Source organism: Hylobates moloch, unplaced genomic scaffold (assembly GCF_009828535.3).
Source record: "Hylobates moloch isolate HMO894 unplaced genomic scaffold, HMol_V3 SCAFFOLD_16, whole genome shotgun sequence".
NCBI lineage: Eukaryota > Metazoa > Chordata > Mammalia > Primates > Hylobatidae > Hylobates > Hylobates moloch.
In genome coordinates this window covers 39976822-40001117 of record NW_026652291.1, presented here as the reverse complement: position 1 = coordinate 40001117, position 24296 = coordinate 39976822, and the positions used below count along the sequence as shown (strand labels likewise).

The 24296-nt window shown below is 37.8% G+C and overlaps 1 protein-coding gene across 9 annotated transcripts in view; it reads left to right on the top strand.

Annotated features, from left to right (window-relative positions):
* Nucleotides 1-24296, top strand: part of FUT8 (fucosyltransferase 8) — a 369304-nt gene that overhangs the window by 31348 nt on the left and 313660 nt on the right. For 5 of the 9 annotated variants that reach the window (XM_058429519.1, XM_058429521.1, XM_058429515.1 and 2 more), the window contains exons 2-3: nt 16965-17071; nt 22213-22276. The exons of 2 other annotated variants lie outside the window; for them this stretch is intronic. The gene's annotated coding sequence lies outside the window, so the exon portion shown is untranslated. The remainder of the gene's footprint in view (nt 1-16964; nt 17072-22212; nt 22277-24296) is intronic. 2 more of the 9 variants (XM_032180454.2, XM_032180455.2) reach the window with 1 other exon arrangement.

Here is a 24296-nt window from a genome sequence, read left to right as displayed (position 1 = left end):
GGGATTACAAGCGTGAGCCACCACGCCTGGCCAGAAAAATATAATTTCTAAAGAACAATGTGTCCATTAAGTCTCCCCTGCCCTCCAATTGTAGTTGATACAGATTGGTTTGGCTAATTGGCTGCCAGCAGTTCCTCCAGAGAATATGTCTAGATCACTAACAGACCCCTTTTTACTTGCCTCTTTTGGAAAACTCATCCTATCCCTACCCTAGTAACATGATCCAAATGGAAGCTTGTTGCTGTCACAGTTATTGGTTCAAGGATGGATATGTAAGCAAAAATACCAGCTCTGTCCTGGGTTTTTAGAACTGCATCTAGCAGAAAGGAGATCCTCTCTACTTTTGAGGCTATAAGGATGTGGACAAACTGGTTTAGGAGGATCATACTAATAATACTCAGAACAGAAGTAGAGATGGAGGGAAACAAGTCAGTCTTCCTCAGAGAATGGACATGTACCTCATATAGGCTAATTAGAATATTTTGTTTAGTAACTTGATAATTTCAAGTCAGACTCTGTTGGACACTTGAACTGGAGGGTTACGTGAAGGACAGAAGTTTCTTTAAAGCCATACTCCTTTTTTTTTTTTTTTTTTTTTTTTTGAGACGGAGTCTCGCTCTGTCGCCCAGGCTGGAGTGCAGTGGCGCAGTCTCGGCTCACTGCAAGCTCCGCCTCCCGGGTTCACGCCATTCTCCTGCCTCAGCCTCTCCGAGTAGCTGGGACTACAGGCGCCCGCCACCACGCCCGGCTAATTTTTTTTTTGTATTTTTAGTAGAGACGGGGTTTCACCGTGGTCTCGATCTCCTGACCTCGTGATCCGCCCGCCTCGGCCTCCCAAAGTGGTGGGATTACAAGCGTGAGCCACCGCGCCCGGCCGAAAGCCATACTCCTAAATGTAAATAAATATATTTAAAAAATTTTAAAGGGTGATAGAAACTATTTTCTTTCTTACTTTGAAGGGGGTTCCTACCTGGTACATAATTCGTACTGTCTCAGTTATCCAAATTACTCATTTAATAAAGTGTTTCATGGAGAGGAAAAGAAACTACAAGTTTTTTCTCTATGGATGTGGAATACTTTTAAAGGAAAATAATTGCTCCCTTAAACACCAATAGCAACAATAAAATATGCACAAAAGCCTCCTAGTGTTGAGAAACCATCACGTAAGTGCTGAGCACTCTAGTTCTGCTCGTGGATCTCTTTACAAATAGAAAATTTTCTTATCTCTTACGTTTGTTAAAGCATTATTTGCCATAGCTAAGATACAGAATCAACCTAAGTGTTCATCAACACATGAATGGATAAAGAAAATGTGGTATATGTATATATATATATATATATATACACACACACAATGGAATACTGTTCAGCTTTTCAGGAGAAGGAAGTCTTGATATTTATAAGAACATGGAAGAACTTGGAGGACATTATGCTAAGTGAAATAAGCCAGACACAGAAAGACAAATACTGCATGGTCTCACTTATATGTAGAATCTAACAAAGTAAGACTTATAGAAGCAGAGAATGTAATGGTGATTACCAGGCGCTGTCAGCTGGGGAGAAATGGGGAGATGTGGTTAAAGGGTACGAAGTTTCAGGTATATAGAGGAATAAGTTCTGGAGATCCAGTGTACAGCATGGTTGACTGTAGTTAATAATCAAGTGTTGTATACTTGAAAATTGCTTAGAAAGTAGTTTTTTTTTTTTTTTAAATTGAAATGGGATCTCACTGTGTTGCCCAGGCTTATCTAGAATTCCTGGGCAGAAACAATCTTCCTGCCTCAGCCTACTTAGTAGCTGGGATTACAGACATATGCCACCATGCCCAGCTAGAGAGTTGATTTTAAGTGTCCTTACTATTAAAACAAAAAAAGGTTGGATATATGAGATAATAGGTAAGTTAATTAGCTGATTTAATCATTCATCAACATACACATATATGAAAACATCCAGTTATACACAATACATATGTATAACTTTTATTTGCCAATTAAAATGAAGTTTAAAAATTGTATCCATCTGGAGTTCCTCTTGTGGGAAAATGACTTCTTTGGCCACCTCAGGTTTTTTTTTTTAAACTCTTAAATTTGAGACATCTATAGTTGGTATAATTGGTAAGTCACAAGTATTAGTGAGAATTTTATTTGGGTCCATGAAGAACCAATACAGGCAATAAAACACACCAAGAATTAGGGAAAAGCTAAAGCATAGTCCAGTTATCTCAATTATTGTAAATGAGAAGTACCCTTCACCTAAATGAGGCTGAGTAGAAACTTCCTTACCTCTGCAACAATTTATAACTGTGGAATTAGAATTTAGATTCAAGCTAGCAAAACTAGAGCTACATTTTATACTCAAAACTATGTCTGCCACTTAAAAGAGGAAAAAAATGAATGAATATAAGCTGGTTATTTTGAAGTATATTTTACACAGATTTTTTTTAGTAGTTAATTTCTTATTTAGATAACTAGGAAGGGTAAGTGGAAAGATACATATGTTTTTAAAGAGGGGCAGGTAACTTTTAATTTTCTTTGTAACTTTTAGAATTTCTTTCCCTACTTGATATATGGAGACCTACTGTAGAGGATGTTTGTGGAGTTAGAAGAGATTAGGGTTGTTGAAATACAGATGTCAGTTTAATTGTAATTCGTAGTATTGAACCTTAGAATAGTGACCATTTTCTGTTTTCACAAATTTTAGAGAAGTATACGTGTATGTTGATAATTATTAAAAAATTTGAACCAAGCTTTCGTTCACAATGAGATTTGTTTAGTAGGTAAATTATTTTATGTTTAAAAATGAGTACAGGTCTGGGCATGGTAGTTTACACCTTTAATCCCAGCGCTTTGGGAGGCCAAGGCAGGCGGATCACCTGAGGTTGGGAGTTCAAGACCAGCCTGGCCACCATGGTGAAACCCCATCTCTACTAAAAATACAAAAAAAAAAAAAAAGTTGCCCAGTGTGGTGGCACATGTCTGTAATCCCAGCTACTTGGGAGGCTGAAGCATAAGAATTGCCTGAATCCAGGAGGCAGAGGTTGCAGTAAGCTGAGATCGTGCCTCCGTACTCCAGCCTGGGTGACAGAGTGAGATTCCATCTCAAAAAAAAAAAAATCAGTTTGTATTTACTCAGTTTTTTTTTTTTTTAATTTAAGTTCTAGGGTACATGTGCACAACGTGCAGGTTTGTTACATATGTATACATGTGCCATGTTGGTGTGCTACACTCATTAACTCATCATTTACATTAGGTATATCTCCTAATGCTGTCCCTCCTCCCTACCCCAACCCCACGACAGGCCCCGGTGTGTGATGTTCCCCACCCTGTGTCCAGTTGTTCTCATTGTTCAGTTCCCACCTATGTTTACTCAGATTTAAGGGGATTTAATCTGGGTTTTCAAAGGGCTCCCTAGATAATTCTTAGATGCATCCAGATTGAGAAGCATGAATCCAGAGCAAAACAGAAACAGCTAAGGGTGGACTTTTTTTTTTGAGACTGAGTCTTGCTCTGTTGCCAGGCTGGAGTGCAGTGGCGCGATCTTGGCTCACTGCAATCTCCACCTCCCGGGTTCAAGTGATTCTCCTGCCTCAGCCTCCGGAGTAGCTGGGATTACAAGCATGTGCCACCACACCCAGCCAATTTTTGTATTTTGTATTTTTAGTAGAGACATGTTGGCCAGGATGGTCTCAATCTCCTGACCTCGTGATCCGCCTGCTTCAGCCTCTCAAAGTGCTGGGATTACAGGAGTGAGCCACCACGCCCGGCCAAGGGTGGACATTTGAGGACACAAACATTTGAGGTACTGACCGTCATAAATACATACATACATACATACATACATACATACATACAGTATAGGCCGGGTGTGGTGGCTCACACCTGTAATCCCAGCACTTGGGGAGGCCGAGGCAGGTGGATTACTTGAGCTTAGGAGTTTAAGACCAGCCTGGGCAACATGGTGAAATTCTGTCTTTACCAAAAATACAAAAAGTTAGCTGGGCATGGTGGTACATGGCCTGTGATCCCAGCTACTTGAGAGGCTGAGATGAGAGGATTGCTTGAGCCCGGGAGGCAGAGTTTGCAGTGAGCCAAGTTGGGCCAGCTGCACTCCAGCCTGGGTGACAGAGTGAGACCCTATCTCATTAAAAAAAAAAAAATTAAGAATACAGTATAGAGGGGCATCCTACAAGGAAACCTGACTAGTGCACCATAAAACTGGTCATCAGAAACAGGGAAATCTATAAAACTGTCACAGACAGGAGGAACTTAAAACTATGGGCTTTAGTGAATATATCAGTATTCATTAAGTATAGAAAATGTACCATACTAATATAAGATGTTAATAATAGGGAAAACCGGATAGAGGAGTAGTATATGGAAACTCACTGTATTATCTTCAGAATGTTTCTGTAAACCCGAAACTGTTTTAAAAAATGAAGAGTTTTGGGGTGGGTGTGGTGGCTCACGCCTGTAATCCCAGCACTTTGGGAGGCCAAGATGGGCGGGTCACGAGGTTGGGAGATCGAGACCATCCTGGCTAACACGGTGAAACCCTGTCTCTACTAAAAATACAAAAAATTAGCTGGGCGTGGTGGTGCGCACCTGTGGTCCCAGCTACTTGGGAGGCTGAGGCAGGAGAATGTTGTGAACCCGGGAGGCGGAGCTTGCAGTGAGCCAAGACTGCGCCACTGCACTCCAGCCTGGGCAACAGAGCGAGACTCCGTCTCAAAAAAAAAAAAAAAGAAGAGTTTTGAAAATCAAGGCTGGGTGCAGTGGCTTACACCTATGATCCTAGCACTTTGGGAGGCTGAGGCAGGAGGATTACTTGAGGCCAGGAGTTTGAGACCAGCCTGGGCAACATAGCAAGATCCCATCTCTACAGAAAATTTAAAAATTAGCTGGGTGTGGTGGTGTGTGCTTGTAGTCCCAGCTGCTTGGGAAACTAAGACAAGAAGATTGCTTGAGCCCAGGAGGTTGAGGCTGCAGTGAGCCATGATTGTGCCACTGCTCTCCAGCCTAGGCAACAGAGCAGGACCTTGAATAATAATAAAAAAAAGACAAAACACCCCAAAAAGTAGTTAATTTTCAAAAATCCTGAGTAATATAAACTCCTTGAGTTCAGAGTCATTTGACTTAATATTGGTATGCTTAGGGTTTAGCAGAGTTAACACAAAATAAGCTTTAAAGAAGTGTGAATTGACAATGTTACACTTATGTTATTTTGTAGAAACGGCTTTTGGAAAGATGAGAAGTAACTTGACAAGCTTTTTAATGTTTTCAATAAGTTTTTACTAAAAATTTATTAAAAATTTTAATTTAGTAAAACAAATTGAAAATATTTGCATAAACTTTCTCTCACTGCTTGAGAAGCCACTTTGAAACTCTTAATGTTGTACCTGGTTCTGAAAAGACATCAAGCTTAGTTTAGTTTATAAAAGCATTTCATTTCATTAACAGACTGGGTGCTAAATAGTAAACATAATCCTTTGACAAGTAGAGTTAAATGTAATATTTCTTTTAAAAAACTGAGTACATAAACCTATTTAGCCAGTAGGAAATGCAAGTAGAAACCACGAGATACCATTACTTACCTATTAGAAAAGCAAAACAAAAACAAACCAACAAACCTAGACAATAGCAAGCTGACAGAGATATAGAGCAACTAGAACTCTCCTGCCTTGCAGATGGAAATACAAAAAAGTATACAGCTACTTCAGAGAACAATTTGGTGGTTTCTTATAAAGTTACCATATGAGCTGGCGGTCCCACTCCTAAGTATTTACCCAAGGAAATGAAACATGTTCCTGCAAAAACCCGTAATGCTCTGTTCATAATTGCCAAAAACTGGAAACAACCCAAATGGTAATGTACAAACAGACTAATATTAATGTGTGAATGGACAAACTATGGTACATCATACAATGGATGATGTACCAATTATAAAAAGGAATGAACTGTTGATAGTGTGGCGTAGCAATTTGGAGGAATCTTGAAGACATTATACTTTTTTAAAAAAGCTAGTCTCCTGATTCCATTTACATAATATTTTCAAAAATATAAAACTAATGATAGAGAATGTGTACTGGTTATCCAGTGCTATGGTTTGAATGTTTTTGTCCCCTCTGAAAATTCATGTTGAAACTTAATTACCAGTGCAACAGTGTTGGGAGGGGGGCCCAATGGAAGGTGTGTGTATTGGTTCATATGGGGGAGCCCTCACAAATGGATTAATGTTGTTATAAAAAGGGCTTGTGGCTGGGCATGGTGGCTTACGCCTGTAATCCCAGCACTTTGAGAGGCTGAGGTGGGTGGATCATGAGGTCAGGAGTTCAAGATCAACCTGGCCAAGATGGTGAAACCCTGTCTCTACTAAAAATACAAAAAAAATTAGATGGGTGTGGTGGTGGGTGCTTGTAATCCCAGCTACTCGGGAGGCTGAGGCAGAGAATTGCTTAAACCCGGGAAGTGGAGGATGCAGTGAGCCGAGATCACGCCACTGCACTAACTGCACTACAGCCTGGGAGACAGAGCGAAACTCCGTCTCATAAATAAATAAAAGAATAAAAAGGGCTTGCTCTCTTCTGCTTTTCTGCCATGTGAGGATGTAACATTTGTTTCCTTTTGTCCTCCACCTTTCACCATGAGTGTTTACAGCCAGAAAGATCCTCACCAGATGCTGGCGCCTTGATCTTGGACTTACCAGCCTCCAGAGCTGTGAGAAACAAATTTCTGTTGTTTATAAATTACCCTCTCTCAGGTATTCTGTTATGGCATCACAAAATGGACTAAGATACCTGGGGTTATGGGTGGGGTGGGTGTGTGACTATGGAGAGATAGCATGAGGGAATTTTTGGGGTGATAGAACTGTTCTGTATCCTGAGTATGGATATACATGTGTTGAAATTCATAGAGCTGTATACTCCTACTTCCTCCCAAAAGTCTGTTTTACTGTATGTTAACTTAAATAAAATGGAAGACATACAAAGAAACTGAATGTGTGTCTACTTTATAAGGCATTTGGTCTAACTACTGGTCAAATAAACTTATATAAATACTCTCTAATGTTTTCTCTATTAGATTTTTTTCAAGTCTCAAGGATTTGTATGAAAAGTGACTGACGCACAGGAAACCTTTATTTTTTATTTTTTAAAAAGTAGAAAAAGAGTCTCACTATGTTGTCCAGGCTGGTTTGAACTCCTAGGCTCAGGTGATCCTCCTGTCTTGGCTTCCCAAAGTGTTGGGATTACAGGTGTGAGCGACTATGCCCAGCTAGAAAACCTTTCATATTAAAATAATTAGCACTATAATCATGTGCAAAGAATTGGGATGATCACCTAGTACAACTTCACATTTTTAAATAGGTAACAACTATTATTTATTGAAATAATGCTGTTCATTGGTTTTATCATCCAAGTGATACTATATCCTTAGACACTGTAATACTACATATATATATATATTTTTTTTGAATTTGATATGTCTTTTAAGCCTTTTCATCTACAGATCCCCCCTCTCATCTGTCTCTTTTTCTTACAAGTTAGCTATTGAACCCTGGGCTGTTTGCCTTGTAGAGTTTCCCACAGTTTGCATTCTGCTGATTGCATACTAATAGTGCAGTTTAACACTTTCCTCTGTTCTCTGTATGCCCTGTAGATTTTCAGCTGGATTCAGAGGCTTGATCCTAATTAGGTGTGATCCCTTTGGCAAGGCAATAGGAAGTATGTCATCAGAAGGCACTTGGCTATTTGGATGACTCTCTTTGTGACGTTAGCAGCCATTGATACTACTTAGATGGATTAATTCATTGGAGGTTGCAAAATAGTGATAGTGATATTCTAAATTATTTCTTTTTAATTTATTACTTAGCATACTTCCATAGAATATTCTCTTCATCACTGTTTGGTTATTAAATAGTATAATTCACAAGGAAAGCCAGGATAAATACTTGATTCTTTATTTTTATTTACCAGTTTTCAAGATACTGAAATTGTTACATCTAAACCTGTAAAGATGTTTTAGGGCTTTTTTTTTTTTTTTAACATGTTTAGATTTTCATTCATTGCAATTAATATGCTTAATGAAGCTCAAATTGTTGTTACATCTTTGACAAGTGGGAGCCTGCCCCTCATCCTCTTTCTTTTTTTTTTGTTAAGACAAGGTCTTTCTCTGTTGCCCTTTCCTTTACTTACTTTTCAGGCAGAGTTTTGCTATGTTGCCCAAACCGGACTTGAACTCCCGTGCTCAAGCAATCCTCCAGCCTCAGCTTCCTGAGTAACTGGGACTACAGGCACATACCACCACACCTGACTCTGCTATTGTTTATTTAAATAAACATTCTGCTCCTTTGTCTGTCTCTTCTCTTTCTTCAACTCTTATAATCTGAAAATTTTCTCTATGCTATCCTATAAATCTTGTAACCTTTCTTTTTTTTTTTTTTTCATGTTTTTCCCTTCTGAATGGTGAAATCTGGTCTCTACTAAAAATATAAAAAATTAGTAGGGCATGGTGGTGCATGCCTGTAATCCCAGCTACTTAGGAGGCTGAGGCAAAAGAGTCGCTTGCTCCTGGGAGGCAGAGGTTGCAGTGAGCTGATGTCCCACACTGCACCACAGCCTGGGTGACAGTGAATGAGACTCTGTCTCAAAAAAAAAAAAAAAAAAAAAAAACCCCAAAGAAAGTAAATTTTGTTTGAGTTTGTTACTAAACTTGGTGAATATAAGCTGCATTTTTTTAGTTTCCAGTAAATCAAGGCGCAGTGTAATCATGGTACATTTTATTTTGAAGAGTTATAGGAAAATACCTTTATTTTATAATAATGAAGGAAAAGGACTTTTTGGATTGGAAAGGAATGTTTTGACAAAAGATTAAATTAAAAGATTAAAAAAATTTTTTTCCTTAAAATTTTTTTTTCTTCAACCAGACAAGATACCATTTTTTCAAATACATACATTTTTTCAAATGGTATCTTGTCTGGTTGAATTATTAGCATGTTTTTGGCATGTTTAGTAGCAAGTGGTAAGGTCAATTGAAATACAAGCTGAAAAATTCTAATGGCCCCTGGAAGATGGCAGTATAGGCTTTTCATCTCAGAATTTTAGATCTGGAGGAGACCTTTAAAATTTATTCCAATTCCTTCATTATAGGAGAATATCTAGAAATTTAGGGATAATGATATGTTATTTCTGAGATCACACAGTAAATTGCTGTTTAGAGCTGGGACTAGTACCAAGCCTCTTTGTTTCTATTTCACGATTAGTTTCTCAATGCCAGAACGTGTTTCTTGAAAGGCACGATAACCAGATCCTGGGCTCCTCATATCCTACCTAAATTAGTGCAGCTAAGGCAGTGTGACATATTTATATTGGCATTTTTATAAAGGCACAGAAACAGACATGATTTATTCAGTATCACAGGGATCGTGTTAGGTCATAAGACCCCTGACCTGTTGATTCTACCTCTTTATCTTACCCAGTAAGAGATAGCTTAGAGATAGTAGCCAAAATATCCAATGGTTATGAACTATAGATTGGGAGCTGGAAGTGGAGCTGGTACTAGAAACCATAAAAACGCCAGATGATGTTTGTGGTGTGGTGAAGAGTGCTGGGATGATGTGGGCAGGGGGTGACAAAAGCTTTGGTCATGAGTAAGTGGGTCTAGAACCTATAGAATGGAGGGCGGAATAAAGGAGGCAATGGAGCCACCATCAAGCTCATGCTTATCAGGAGGATCGTTTGTTCTGTTCTCATTCCCTATAGCATATTGCTACTTGCCAGCCAAGATTTAGAATAATCATAGACAATAATGAAATAAAATACATCTGATATCTGCACAATATTTTAAGCACAGTACTCTCATAAATATTGTACTATTTGGTCCTTGCAATATCTTTGTGAGATAAGTAGGGATATTGGTGAGTAGAAAATATTAAATATAATATGTGTTAAGGTAGTGTGCTAGAAACCACTAAGGGATATAAAGGTGAATAGACACAGGCTCTGTTCTCATGGTGTGCCCAATCTTTTGGGGGTGGGGTGGGAAAAATAACCAGTTACAATGTACAGGAAGTTGAAAAGGATTTAGAAATTCAAACTGCGTCCCATGGGAATTTAGAAAGCGTGATGGTATTGTAACAGAAATTTTGGTATTTTGCCTTCTTAATTCAGACTAACTGAAAGGATAATGACTATAAAAGCATCTTGACTGTAATAGATATTGATACGATTTTCCTTTATAATTTTCAGATTATTTTTTATTTTAGGTGATTTTACACAGCTATTTATATGAATGAATTTATGAATTAAGGATGACAGAAATCACTTAAATTGTTTTAGTGATTTTTGGCATATTAGCCTGGTTTGAGAAGGAGGAAGAAAACAAGGGAATTGATTTTGTAATGTCAAACAGAACTTACAAATTTAGGACAGATTTACCTAGACCATTATGAATAAATAAATAGATCCTTTTAATTGGTAAGAAACTAGACAAAATTTAATACAGTTGATTTAGTACTAGTTTATGTTGATGATGTAGACAACTTCACCAAAGGAAGGGGAGTAGTGAATAAATTAGTTATAACTTATTTTACTGTAAGGTAATGTTAATTGTCAGAATAATTATAGGAAACATTTGCTTACCAATAAATATGACTTTGACAGTCTTACAATGATGAATTCGTTTTTGTTGAAATAGCGGACAAAACAGACTTTTTCGTTTTTTTCACTTATTCCTAGAATCCATTTTAGTCTCTAGTTTTTGTTAGTATGTATCACCTACCTTAACTATTTTTCTTTTTGCCAAAACAGAAAGAATGCAGCTTCCATTGATATACTAGAGTCACTTAGAATATCAATATCAACACTACAGAGAAAGGAGAAGGAAGGAAGCCATATACCATTGTCAGTGTGCTTTTCTCCTCTGAGGCTTTCGTCCTTCTTGTGTTTTCTCTCTTAACATTGGCCCATAGCTAGAAGACATTGAGGTCCTGCCTTACTGCTTTTTTACCTTAGCCATGAGCAGCATACCCCATACTATATTTAGGTTGATAAATTTTCAATAGTAAAATTCTTCATAGTGAGCAGCTTCTTCTAGGCTGTTGCCACCCCTGCCTTACCCTATTTCACTGTGGAAAGCTCACTTGGTTGAAGCATCTCTGTTTGAAGTCCAGCTTTGGGGAAACCTAGAATGGCCTTAGGACCATCAGTGTTACAAGATTCAGTAGTGCCTGAGTCATACTTAGCTTTTAAGACATGTTTATAGCTTTCACTTTTTATGGGTAAATAGCCCTTTTATTATCGACACAGTACTTTTCTCTTTTTCTTAAAAATGACCAGTTTCACCACTGATAGAGTTTATTTTTGTCATCTGTTAAACATGTTTTCCCGTGACTTTGATTTCTTCTTCATTTCATATGTGATTTTGTGTGTATATGTATGCATGTGTGTGTGGTTTCCTTTTTTAGAAGGAGATGTAATTCTTTGAAGATGAGACTCAATGGGCCATTTGCTGTTTTTCTTTCCTCACCTAGGGTACCTTCAGTTTAGCTCACAGTCTTCTTTCTTCCTAACGGTGTGGGTAAAAATGACTGACTCTGTTCAACATTACAGATTGAAAATAAAACCTGTGATTCCTAGCCTCTTTTTTTATACTTCTTTATTTTAAAATCTAACATCTTTCTTTATGCTTTCTTTTTTCCATCATGGAGATAAGATGTTTATTTAGTTCTATAGGTATTCTGTTTCTCCTGAAGACTTCTACTTATCGTTTTACTTCTCTTCCTTTATTATGTTCATGTTCAGTTAGTCTACAGCAGATCTTGTAACGTTCGACTGAATTCTAGTGCCACTAATGATAAGCAAGTATAGCATTTCTTGTTACGTGAATAATTTCTTCCATATATTTGACGTGGATATGATATTATATGCTGCACTCTTGGTTGTATCTTTTCAGGTATATTTCTTTTTCTCAGAGAAATCTTTCAGTTTGTATCTTTTCTAAAATGGGGTTTTTCTTACATTGGATTTTTATTATTGCTGATTACTAGATATTGTTTATTCTTTGGATGCTGTTGATATTCACCTATCATGAAAGTAAACTTTCATGGTTAATCATTTTTTTCTATTACATAATGAAGCAGGATATTTCCCTGACTCGTTTGTGGGACTCGCAACAGGGGTGCCTCGTTTACCCAGCCCACCACCTTTTTTTTTTTTTTTTTTTTGTGATGGAGTCTCACTCTGTTGGCCAGGCTGGAGTGCAGTGGCGCTCACTGCAAGCTCCGCCTCCTGGGTTCACGCCATTCTCCTGCCTCAGCCTCCCGAGTAGCTGGGACTACAGGCGCCCGCCACCGCCCCCCGCTAAGTTTTTGTATTTTTAGTAGAGACAGAGTTTCACCATGTTAGCCAGGATGGTCTCGATCTCCTGACCTCGTGATCCGCCCGCCTCAGCCTCCCAAAGTGCTGGGATTACAGGCGTGAGCCACTGTACCAGGCCCCAGCCCACCACTCTTAACTCCTTGTGGAAGAGAGTGCACAAGTGAACGGGTGTGGGAATTGGAGTGAATGAATGCTGAAACCAGCCGGCTGCTTTGGCGCCAGGGGGCTCAACCTCCACTCACTCGGACCCACTGCTGCGTTCTACCCCTCGCAGGAGGGAGTGCGCGTATGAGTGGGTGCCGGAACTGGCCAGATGCTTTAGTCACAGCGGGAGTGAACTCTGCAGGCCCCACAGCAGTGTCCAGGAGCGGGTGCCTGCAACTATTGAAGCCCCAGAGGTTGTGTTACAGTGCTCTTTTAGCTCTGCTGTCTGTGGACAGCTTAAGTGTTAACAGCTCAGTGGACCCTTTGCCTTTTTTTGGTGAAGTGGCTGCCCTCTGCCAGTGAGGGCAAAGGGCCAGTGTGAAAGCCTTTTGTATCCACACTTGTGGCTCCTGAGCTCTTGTCTGGCGCCCAGGAAAAATGAGGTTGCATGAATGAATTGAAGGATGGTAAATGCAGGGGATTTTATTGCAAATGAAAAGATCTCTCAGTGGAAATGGAAGCTGAAAAGGGGACAGGGTGGGTAGGTAATCTTCCCCTGGGAAGTTCAGCCATCTCTGGCAAGATTCTTCTCTGTAGTAATGCCATCAAGCTGTCCTTCTGAAGTCAAGCCGCCTCTCTCCAATATCTAGCCATAGTCTTGTCTACCAGCCGAGTCTGGGGTTTTTACAGGCACAGGATGGGATGGGGCAGGGCCATGGGTGGTTTAGGAAAAGGCAACATTTGAGCCAGAAAACAGGGTTATAAGTTCTCACTTTGGGCCACGGTTTCAGGCTTTTTGGCTTGAGGGTGAGGTTTTGCTGGGGACCCGCCATTTTCTGCCTAGAATTTCTCTGTCCCCCGTTACTGTCAATAATATGCATTTCTTAAATACCTTTAGTTTCTCATATGGTAATATTTTCTTTTCATATGAGTTCCTTCTCATTCTTAGATCCTATTTATGCTTCTTTGCTTTAGGATAACTTGTTGACATATAAGTGGTATTTATTGAATACATCTAATTTTTAGAAAATTTCAGCATTCAGTGCTGTCACAAAGTTAATTAAGTTCATAGTCCCCCTTTAAAATACAGTGTTTCCAGGTTAGATGGACTAATAGGGATGGTCTTTCCACTTAAGACAACTAAAGAATGGGATGAAATAATGAAACAACAGTTCTCAAGACATTTGCCATCAAGCAGCAAAAGACATTGATCCCCAAGGGATGGGAAACAAATTAGGCGAGATCATGTGGTTGCTCTAGCTCCCACCTAGAGAGAGTTTGTAGGGATGGAACAAAGCAGTGGAACCCAGGAGGAGCGTAGAGATTTCTCTGTATTGAAGAGGTAGAGCTAGCTGGGAGATTGGGGGGCCAAGGCAGCTAGAGTTCACAAGGTAGAGTATGAGAGAGGAGAAAGCTGCAAGAGACAGAACTTCACATATCTGTAGAAATTCCTTTCAAGAATTCAATTGACTACTGATCAATACGTGCCTGTAAGGAAACTACGGGAAGCTGCGGAAGAACCACCAAAAAGGAATTGAGGGAATAATACAATATTAGAGCTCACACATGGCTAGGAGTAGGGCCTGAATCCATCAGACAAAAAAACTTCATAATTCAATAGGTGTGTCAGGTAGAGGACTTCCGACGTTCTAGTTTTTATTTCTAGATGTTCAACTTGGGTCTTCTTTGTCTGTGTCTTAATATACTTAACCTTTCTTCTGGCTTTTAGTACATATGGAACAGATATATAATAACTTTTAATGTCCTAGTCTCCTAATTCTATCAACCCTGTCATTTCTGGATTGGTTTTGATTGATTGATAGCTCTCCTTCTGGCTCTATTTTCTTGCCTTAGTTTTGTTTAACCTGCTTGTTAATTAATTGATGCATATCAGGCATGTAAAATAAGACATTGTAAATTGTGCCTTGTTGGGTGCTGGACATTTTTATATTCCTATATTCTTTTTTTTTTTTTAAAGAGATGGGGTCTTGCTCTGTTACCTGGGCAATAGTGCAGTAGCATGAGCATAGCTCATGGCAGTATTGAACTCTTGGGCTCAAGTGATCCTCCTGTTGCAGTCTCCCGAGTAGTTGGGACTATAGGTGCGTACCACCAGCCTCGGTGCCTGCAGATATTTTTGAACTTATTCCTGGTCTGTATTGAAGTTCTTTGAAAGTGTTTTTTAACTTTTAGATATTGCTTTTAATCTTTGTTAAGTGTAACCACTTAATTTAATTTTCCCCACTACTGAGGCAAAACCCTTCTGAATATTTTATGCTTCATGAATTATGAGACTTTTCCATTCTGGCTGTTGGTTACAGATGTTAAATTGAGGATCAGATTGTCCTTTCATGGCTTGTTTTTAAGCTCTATTGGGATCATTATAGAGTAATCTTTATTCTAGGGCAAATTTAGCCCTCCTGAGGTCTGTACCTATGGCCTAGAGTGTAAAGAGATGTCTCTACTGTGACTGGATGGAACTCAGATGTCTCCGAGCTCAGTGTCAACCCGGAGTTGTTCATATTATAGCTCCTGGTGGATGTTTTCTGTCTGACTTTATGGAACTTCACCCTAAGCATGTGTAGATTAGTATTTAGTTGATGACTCAAGTGGACCCCAATGTACATATCTGTAGCTTTTTTCTGCTTAAGTTTCTCCTTTCTGGTATATTATTCTAGTAATTCTTGCCACCTCCACTGTTCCAAACTCCGTTCTTTTCAAGTTAGCAAGACTGCTGTATTCTGCTTTGAATTTCCCTGTTGGCAATGGTGTCTAGAACATGTCTCTAGGTGGAAAGCCAGGGTGGTCATAGGCCTTACTTATCTAGTTTGTTTTCTTGTTTCAGGGAACACAGATCTACACTAATTGTTGTTCACTGTCTGGAAACTGTCATGTATTTTGTCTGGTTTTGCAGTTGCTTACCATCTGAGGGTAAATCTGTTACCAGTTATTCCATAATGGCTGGAAGCATACATTTCACACTATTGGATTATTGCGGAGTTTGGCAAAGACTTTTGGGTGAAGTTACAGGAAAGAATTACAATAAACCTTTGCTGATTTTAGACTTGATGGCTATTTAGTAATTGTACGTTTATGGGCTTTGGGAGTAGTTGACTATGTTTTCTTCAGATAGATGTATGAGATAATGTAAATAATAAAGCATTATTTATACAGGCTGGGCATGGTGGCTCATATTTGCAATCCCAGCACTTTGAGAGGCTGAGGCACGAGGATTACTTGAGCCCAGGAGTTTGATACCAGTCTGGGCAACATAGCAAGACCCAGTCTCTACAATAAAGTAAAACAAAATAAATTTTAAAATCTTTAAAAAAAAGAAAATAGTTGTATTACCTTTGTGGTGGGAGGAGTTTAAGTTGGTGATATTTTATATTAGTTGTAATTGCCTAAAATTGTTTTCGGTAGACTCTGATGTCATTGGAGAAAAACTGCTTCTCACAATTAATAATGTCAATCAGAGAAAAATCTCATGTTGTTGACATAAGAGTAAAGCGAATGGCAGAAAGACACATTTCTATAGAACGTATTGTGTCTTTGTCCTGTTCTTGGGTTTTTGTACTTGGTGACTTGCACATACTACACACTCTGAACGTTTGATGTGCGAATCTTTATTAAGGCCATTTCACTTTTCAGTTAATCATATTGATTGCTGTGTGCCAAACGTGATACTGGATGAGGGAGAGGCAGCAACAAATGAAGTAGGAGAAGGGTCCCTGATCAAAAGACTGCATGAGATGGTGCATGTATAAGGTAGCAAAATATTCTAGTGAAGATTAATGGAGTATAGAATGATTATGTCAGCTCTCAGGCAGAGAGGTATAGAGGGGCTGGATTTTGAGAAAGTTGATGGATATGCATTGATTGATAAAGGAGAAAAAAATCCCTGTTTTTTTTAAAAAAAGGAATGTTGTATTGCAGGGCGACAGCTGAGAATAAACAAATTGTTCTATGGAAAGAAAGCAAAATTAAATTGGCTTTAGTGGAAGTTTGTGTAGAAGATAGTAAGAAACTAGGTTATAGAGCTAACCGAGGTGTCATACAAAATCGAGGGGAAATACAAAAGATTTTGAGCTTTGATCTGAAAAGAGGTACACTTCTGAATGCCTTTTGTGTTAAAAGATAGACAAAGTTAAAGAATTTTATATTCACAAAGCAAGTTATATGAGCGCTAACTTATTTTAAGTTGCACTATGAAGCAAATTAAGCCACTGAGTGTTACTGAGTTTGGGTATAATTTGCAAAACGAAAACCCATTTTTTATTGACATTTGGAAAGTGCTACTTACAGAATAAGTCAAAATGTACAAAATAAGTGAATTTGCATGTTATGACTGGCTACATAAGGAAAAGTTAAAGGGATTTAAAAAATTATATAATAATGCTACCTAAAGCTTGAGTAGGGCTGAATTTCATATGTTTTTATTTTGTTTCAGGTTGCTGCTTTTGCTCAGAGGACATTAGGGACATCCATGACCCTAATGGTCGTTTTGTTCAAGATAAAGTGATTTATTGCCTTTGTTGATTAACTGAACAAATTCAGGTTAGTGTATTTTGTGGACAGCACTTCTCTGTTCTAATTATATGTTAATATTTTGAGAAATAGATAGTTTTGTGGTTAAAGCTACATGTTATGTACCAGTAAAGCAGAAAGGCCAAGTCAGTCTAAACTCTGTTGAATTGTGTATTAGTTAAGAAACATTTTCTTACTGCCTACTATATACAATATTCACTGCATAAATTGAAAATATTTTACTTCCTTTTAAATAGTTTTGTACTTTAAATTATGGGGCTGGATAAAACAAGTTGTGGTTGAATGTGGTACACTGAACTTTTGGCATCACTGTGTGGCATATTTGGTGCTAAAAATAAGCAACTCATCTTAAACATTTCTGACATTTTTAGTAGCTGGCTTTTAAAGGTATTCTTGTCCAGATTTCAGTCCTACATTAACATTTTTATTTATTTTTAGTGTTCATTCTATTAATTTTGACAAATATATGTCACCACAATTAAAACATTCTCTGAACCATCCAAATTTGCTCATGTTGCCTATTTGTAGTTAACCTCTCCTTATACCTCAATCCCTAGCAATGACTGATCTGCTTTCTATTGCTATAATTTGCATTTTCCAATATGACATTTAATTGGAATCATCTAATATGTAGTTTTTAAATCCTGGCTTCTTTCACTTAGAATAATATATTTGAGGTGTATTCATGTTGCTGTGTGCATCAGTAGTTGTGTATCAGTAGTTTGTTCTTTTTTATTGCTGAGTAGTGTTCCACTTTATGGATATACCATAATTGGTTTATTCATTTACCTGTTTATGGATATTTAGGCTGTTTCTAGTTTTTGATGATCATAAAACTGCTGCAATCATACATTAAAAAAATAAAAATGTGATTCTATGTTCTTTAAAAAATTTGGTGGGACGTGGTGGCACAAATCTGTAATCCCAGCACTTTGGGAGGCTGAGGAGGGTGGATCATGAGGTCAAGAGATCGAGACCATCCTGGCCAACATGGTGAAACCTCATCTCTACTGAAAATACAAAAATTAGCTGGGTGTGGTGGCGCACGTCTGTAGTCCCAGCTACTTGGGAGGCTGAGCCAGGAGAATCACTTGAACCCGGGAGGCAGAGGTTGCTGTGAGCCGAGATTGCGCCATTGCACTCTAGCCTGGTGACAGAGCGAGACTGTCTCAAAAAAAAAATAAAAATAAAAAAAAATAAAATTTTTTTTACATTGATACATATTAGATGTACATATTTATTTTCAGGGTACATGTGATAATTTGATACCTTTATGTAATAAAATCAGGGTAATTGGAATATCCATTAACTTAAATATTCATTTTTTCTTTATATTAAGAAAATTTGAATTATTCTTTTCCCTAGCTATTTTGAAATGTACAGTCAACTAAGTAAGGTTAACTATAATCACCCTATTGATCTATTGAACACCAGGTCTGATTTCTTCTAAGTGTATGTTTGTACTCATTAATCAACCTTTCTTCATCCCCTGACCCCGTATATTTTTTACTAATAGAAATTACTTTTTGTTGTTGCTAATGTTAAAGTGCTGTGATGATTTAACTATTGCCTTTTAGGCCATGGTTGCATTTCTTTTTAAAAATGTTATTAAAACATAATGAGAACACAGTTTAACAGACATTGTGGCTAGGGGAAGAAACTTGCAATTTATGGTCATTTTGAGTATAGAAAGAGAAATGATGTAAAATTATTAGAAAGGGGATCTATTGGAACTTGTGGTGTTCCCTGATTTTGGAGATACTAGGTAGCCTTCTTGAATATAGTGGTAGTGTAGCAGGACAAGCCGTAGACAAAACCTCTCAGACACCGAGTTGTAGAAGGAAGGGCTTTATTCAGCTGGGAGCATCGGCAAGCTACTGCCTTAAAATCTGAGCTCCCCGAGTGCACAATTTCTGTCCCTTTTAAGGGCTCACAACACTAAAGATTTCACATGAAAGGGTTGTGATTGATTTGAGCAAGCAGGGGGTACGTGATAGGGGCTGCATGCACTGGTGGTCAGAGTGAAACAGAACAGAGCAAGGAGTTTCACAATACAGTGCCTGAAATCTATGGGTAACATTGGGTTCTAAGTCATGAGTTGATTTTTAACTACTAGGTTTAGGCCAGGCAGGCCCAGGCCTGGTTTTGGGCCTGGCGCCGGGCTGCCTGTCTTTGATTTCACTTCCTTGTTTTTTTTCTTAAAATGGGTACTGAGTATAAAACAATATAAAACAGTATGAGAGGGTCTCTCTCTTCCCTCAGTAGATCAGAAATATACAGGTAGATTAATAACATCAAGCCTCATATAGGTAGCTTCAAAAGTCATCTAGAAAAGTCAAGTAAATTAGAATTCTATATTAAAAACATACTTAAAGAGGGTAAAGATTGGGCATGAAAAAGTCAATTTAAACTTTCTTGAATGAATATGTAGAATGAAAGTGATAGAAACTGTCTTTCTGCCTTGGAGAAATTAATGACCTCAAAAAGCTTGAAACCCTATTTGAATATTTATAAGGAAACTGTAGTTCATTATTTGTTATAGAAATAAAAAGATCTTGAGAAAGTATTATGCTGTGACTCAGAAAATGTTGGATGGTTTAGACTCTAGCTTCTAAGCCTGGACACTAAAAGACTTACTGCAACTTTAAATTGTTTTCTTGTTTCTGAACATTTTTAGATGAATTACGTAACCTTCATAGTATCTCTATAGATAAGTGGCCTGCTGTATTGTGTTCTCAGAAAATATTTTTTTTCCTTTCATTTCTTTTTCTTTTTTTTTTTTTTTTTGAGACAAGAATCTCTCTCTGCCACTCAGGCTGGAGTGCAGTGGCTCAATTTCCGCTCACTGCAACCTCCACTTCCTGGGTTCAAACAGTTCTCATGCCTCAGACTCCCAAATAGCTGGGATTACAGATGTGCATCACCATGCCCAGCTAATTTTTGTATTTTTAGAAGAAATGGGGTTTCGCTATGTTGGCTAGACTGGTCTCAAACTTCTTGGCTCAAGCAGTCTGCCCACCTCAGCCTCCTGAAGTGCTGGGATTATAGATGTGAGGCACTGTGCCCGGTCAGAGAACATTTCTTAAATAGACAAAACATTTTAGGCAGAGTCAGAGCATTTTAGAGATATTTCTGAAAGAGAATAGTTACCTGTTCAACGGGCAAATGCAACACAGAGTCAAAGATAATGCTGTGCTCAGAACTCATGATTTCTTCAGGATTTTAGGGTATTTAGATTTTAAACCACAATTCCAAGGTCAGTATTTATGTAAAGTATTTATGAAAATAAAAGCCAATTTAAATTTAAATTTAATATACTTTAATTCACATAAAATATTTTGAGGTTGTTATAGAATAAAAAAAATTAGAGTTTTCTAGCTATATATTCAATATCGGCATATTTTTTGCATATTTGAAAATTGAGATTCTATCTTGTACCGTTTAAATAGCCTGTTTAACTTAAAATTAACTGCAAAAGAAATAAACAAAAACTGAGTTTTTGTAAAGAATATTAAATTGAGTAATTTAACTTATCCCACCCATTAAGTTAAGCAATGATCCCAGGATAAAGAGAGAGAATGATGAGTAAAATGAACCCTACACTGCAATGTCTCCAGATAGCTGTATGAGTAAAAGCTTACCATCTCAGCTCTCTGGGTCTTTATTTTCTTATTTTAAAAAATGACGTTAAGGTCCACATTAAAGTCAGTTATAATTGGTAAAGTTTAAAACTAGTCTCTTTTATTTCATGAACACTGCCAGGCCTTGGAAATTAGTGATAAAACTTGATTCACTGTGAGAAACGGTCAAAAAATAATAAAAAAATAGCATTTTATTTTAAAGTTAAAGAATAATAAAATAAAAATAAAAACTTGTTTGAGATACTTTTCTAGAAATGGAACATTTCAAAATGAAAATAGGATCCAAACATATCATAAGTATTTACTTTTGGGTATTTGATATATAGGCTTGTTATAAGATTGCGACTCAGCTGAAGTGGTTTTAGTTTATACAGATTTTTGAGAGAAGAAAGTACACCTTTTTGCTCTACATGTTTTCTCTGGAAATATCTTCTCATTGTATTGTACCAATTTTGTCTCGATTCTCTAAGAATCTTTTTAGTCTTTTAGGACAGAGGAAATAGGTATTGAGAGACATTTCTCTTCAATCTATGGATCTCTTCTGTTTCTGCACATTCACTGAGCAGAGTACTGATAGCTTTTATTGGGGGCTATCTTTTTCAAAGAAATCTGTTTAGCAAACAGCCTAGGAAGATAGAAATAGTGCTTCCATTAGGACAGATGGCACATTTCTTTGCTGTCCAGGATAATTAAGATAATCCCTCTAGGGAAAAAGGTTGGGCATATTTGATTGTAGCTCCTTTTAAAGATTGGAATTTCATAAGCTCAGGTTTTCTTGTCCTGTAATGCAACCCAGAGTATGTGCACTTGGTTTTCCTTTCATTGGCCTTTAGGAATTAGAGCTTGAGGAACCAGTACAAAATATGGTACTCTGTCTATGCTATTGTTGTGAGTAGTAAACTGTTCTTTGTTTCTGATCTAGGAGTGTCATGACTTCTGCCAGGATTACCTGATGCTAGCTTACCAGATACCACTAACACATCCTATTGATAAAACAAAGCTGAGTTTATTGCTTATTGTGGTAAGGGAGAACACCTAAAAAGATCTTTGGTAGGGTCTTAGAGAGGTCAAAATTTGAGAATTTGAAGTTTGGTTTAAGTTGGATCTTTCAGTGGTGGCGATGAGGCTTGATTAGGGTTGGGTAGGTATCATGATAAAACAGTTTAGGTTTGGTGGAAACAGTAAGATTTTGAAAACTGCTGAAGAGTTGATGGGTCTTTCCAGAAGGTCTGTAATGAACAATCACATTATATTTCTGCTATCTCCTAGAAAACTTTTGAAAACTGCCAAAAGAGTTGATGGGTCTTTCCAGAAGGTCTGTAATGAACAATCATGTTATATTTCTGCTACCTCCTAGAATAGCAGTTATGCTAATTAAGACAGTGGACTGGTAAAGTCATGTTAATATACCTAGAAAGCTGTGTGTGTGAATGTATTAGTTTTCTAGGGCTGCTATAACAAAGCACTGTAAACTGGGTGGCTTACTATAACAAATTTATTCTTTCACAGTTTTGGAGGTTAGCAGTCTGAAACCAAGGTGTTGGCAGGGCCACACTCTCTCTGAAGGCTCTAGGTGAGAATCCTTTCCTTCTTCTTTTAGCTTATGGGGGATGCCAGAAATCCTTGGTGTTTCTTGACTTTTGGTAGCATAACTCCAATCTCTACCTCAGTATTCACATGACATCTTCCCTCTGTGTGTGTTTGTGTTCAAATGTCCTTCTTATAAGGATTCCAGTCATGTATTAGGGTCCATCCTAATCTAGAATGACATTATACCAACTTGATTATATCTGCAAAGACCCTATTTCCAGCAGTTATACATTTTGGGAGGACACTTATTCAACTCAGTATAGGGGACATGTAGTTTCAGTCTTCAGTGTCCAAACTGTATGTAGATACAGTGTTTGCTCTCAGTGTCCATGAAACTATGGCAGACTGATGTTAGCTTGCGTGTAGGGTAAAATCTTAGGTTCTTCAGCGTTCTTGACAACAGCATGGTATAGTACAAAGAAAACCAGTCTGGAAGTCAGAGTACCTTAGTTCTGCTCTGTTAATAACTAGCTTAAGAAAGTTACTGTCTTCTTCAGCTATTAGTTTGTTACTGATACACCAGGAGTTCAGTCTAGGTGCTGCTGCTTGCTGCATAGAAAGCCAATCACTGAGACAATGAGTATTGCCAAGGAAGACGGCTTTAATCAGGTGCAGCAGCTGAGAAGATGGGAGCTCGGTCTCAATTCCATCTCCCTGACTGACTAAAACCAGGGTTTATATAGCAGGGAAGACATAGATTGTAACAATGTGTAAGAAAACAGGAACTTGGGAGGGGCAAGGAAGCAATAATGGTGAATGAGGGGTCAGGCATCTGGTGGGGTGAGCTGGTTTCAGTTCTTTGATACTTTTTTGTGCCAAAAGAACTGTCTGTGGGACTATTGGGTTGGTTTCAGTTTTCTCATAGATAAAATTTGAGGCCTGAGGAAGAGAAGAGTAAACCAAATGATCTTTAAGACATTTCTAGTTCTCAGATTCTAAAGTTTTATAATTGTTGAGTGCCTGCTACATACCGTATTAATATTAGTTGGAGTCACAAAAAGGGAATAGAAAATGCTTTAAGTGCCAATCAGATAGCCTCTAACTTGTGAATGTAGCTTGCGTAAATTAATTTGTTTTGCTTATTTGGGTGAAGCTAATTAATGAAGACATTAGGTAAACATGATGTTTGCCCTGATCTCTCTGACTTACCATTTTGTTTTTCAACTTGAATAGTATATTTGGAAGAAGAGCATTCTTCAGGTCACTTAAAGTTAGAAAAATGCTGCACTCTCAGGCTGAGTTCACAAAATGAAATAACCTTTCCTAAAGTGAATATGAGAATGTGGTTCCCCTTCCCCCTTCACTGCCTACATTTGTCTGTCATATCATTCTTGTGGTCAAGAGATTGTAGAAAAATTCTTACTAGAAAATGGTAATAGTACTGTGAGGTGGAGCATGGTGTTAGAATTCTAGGTGTAAGTGATTCATATGCTATTGAATTTTCTTTGTGTTTTAAATAGGTCACTCTAGTATTGTGTTTGAATTCTTTGTTTGAATCATGTTGAAAATATGTAATAATTACTTCACAGAGATATTGTGGGCACTAAAAAATTCTTTGGTACTACCAAAACCCCCTGTGGTCGTGTATGTGCTTGTTCTTTGAAGTTACAAATGAACAATGACTACATATTGATGATAAGTATAAATACAGGTTGAATCAATGTTTTTAGATCTGGACAAAAGTTACTGAAGTAGGAGAAAAGAGGGATTTTTGTTCATTCCATATGGAAGAAATTCAAAACCATATACTGGGGGAGATAGGATTGTCTCACCACTTAAGGATCTTCCTGTATGTAGCCCTTCCATTACACACAAATTGTACTAAGTGTTTTCATGGTGGATATTTGGGCAATTCAGAGACTCTCACTAGATGTTGTAACAATGGTAATGTATTTAATTAATTTTAGAAGATACATTAGAATATAGAATTAGCAGTAACACTCCAGCAATACCTGAAATAAAATGTATTAAAACGGACAGAATATAGAAATTAGACATTATAA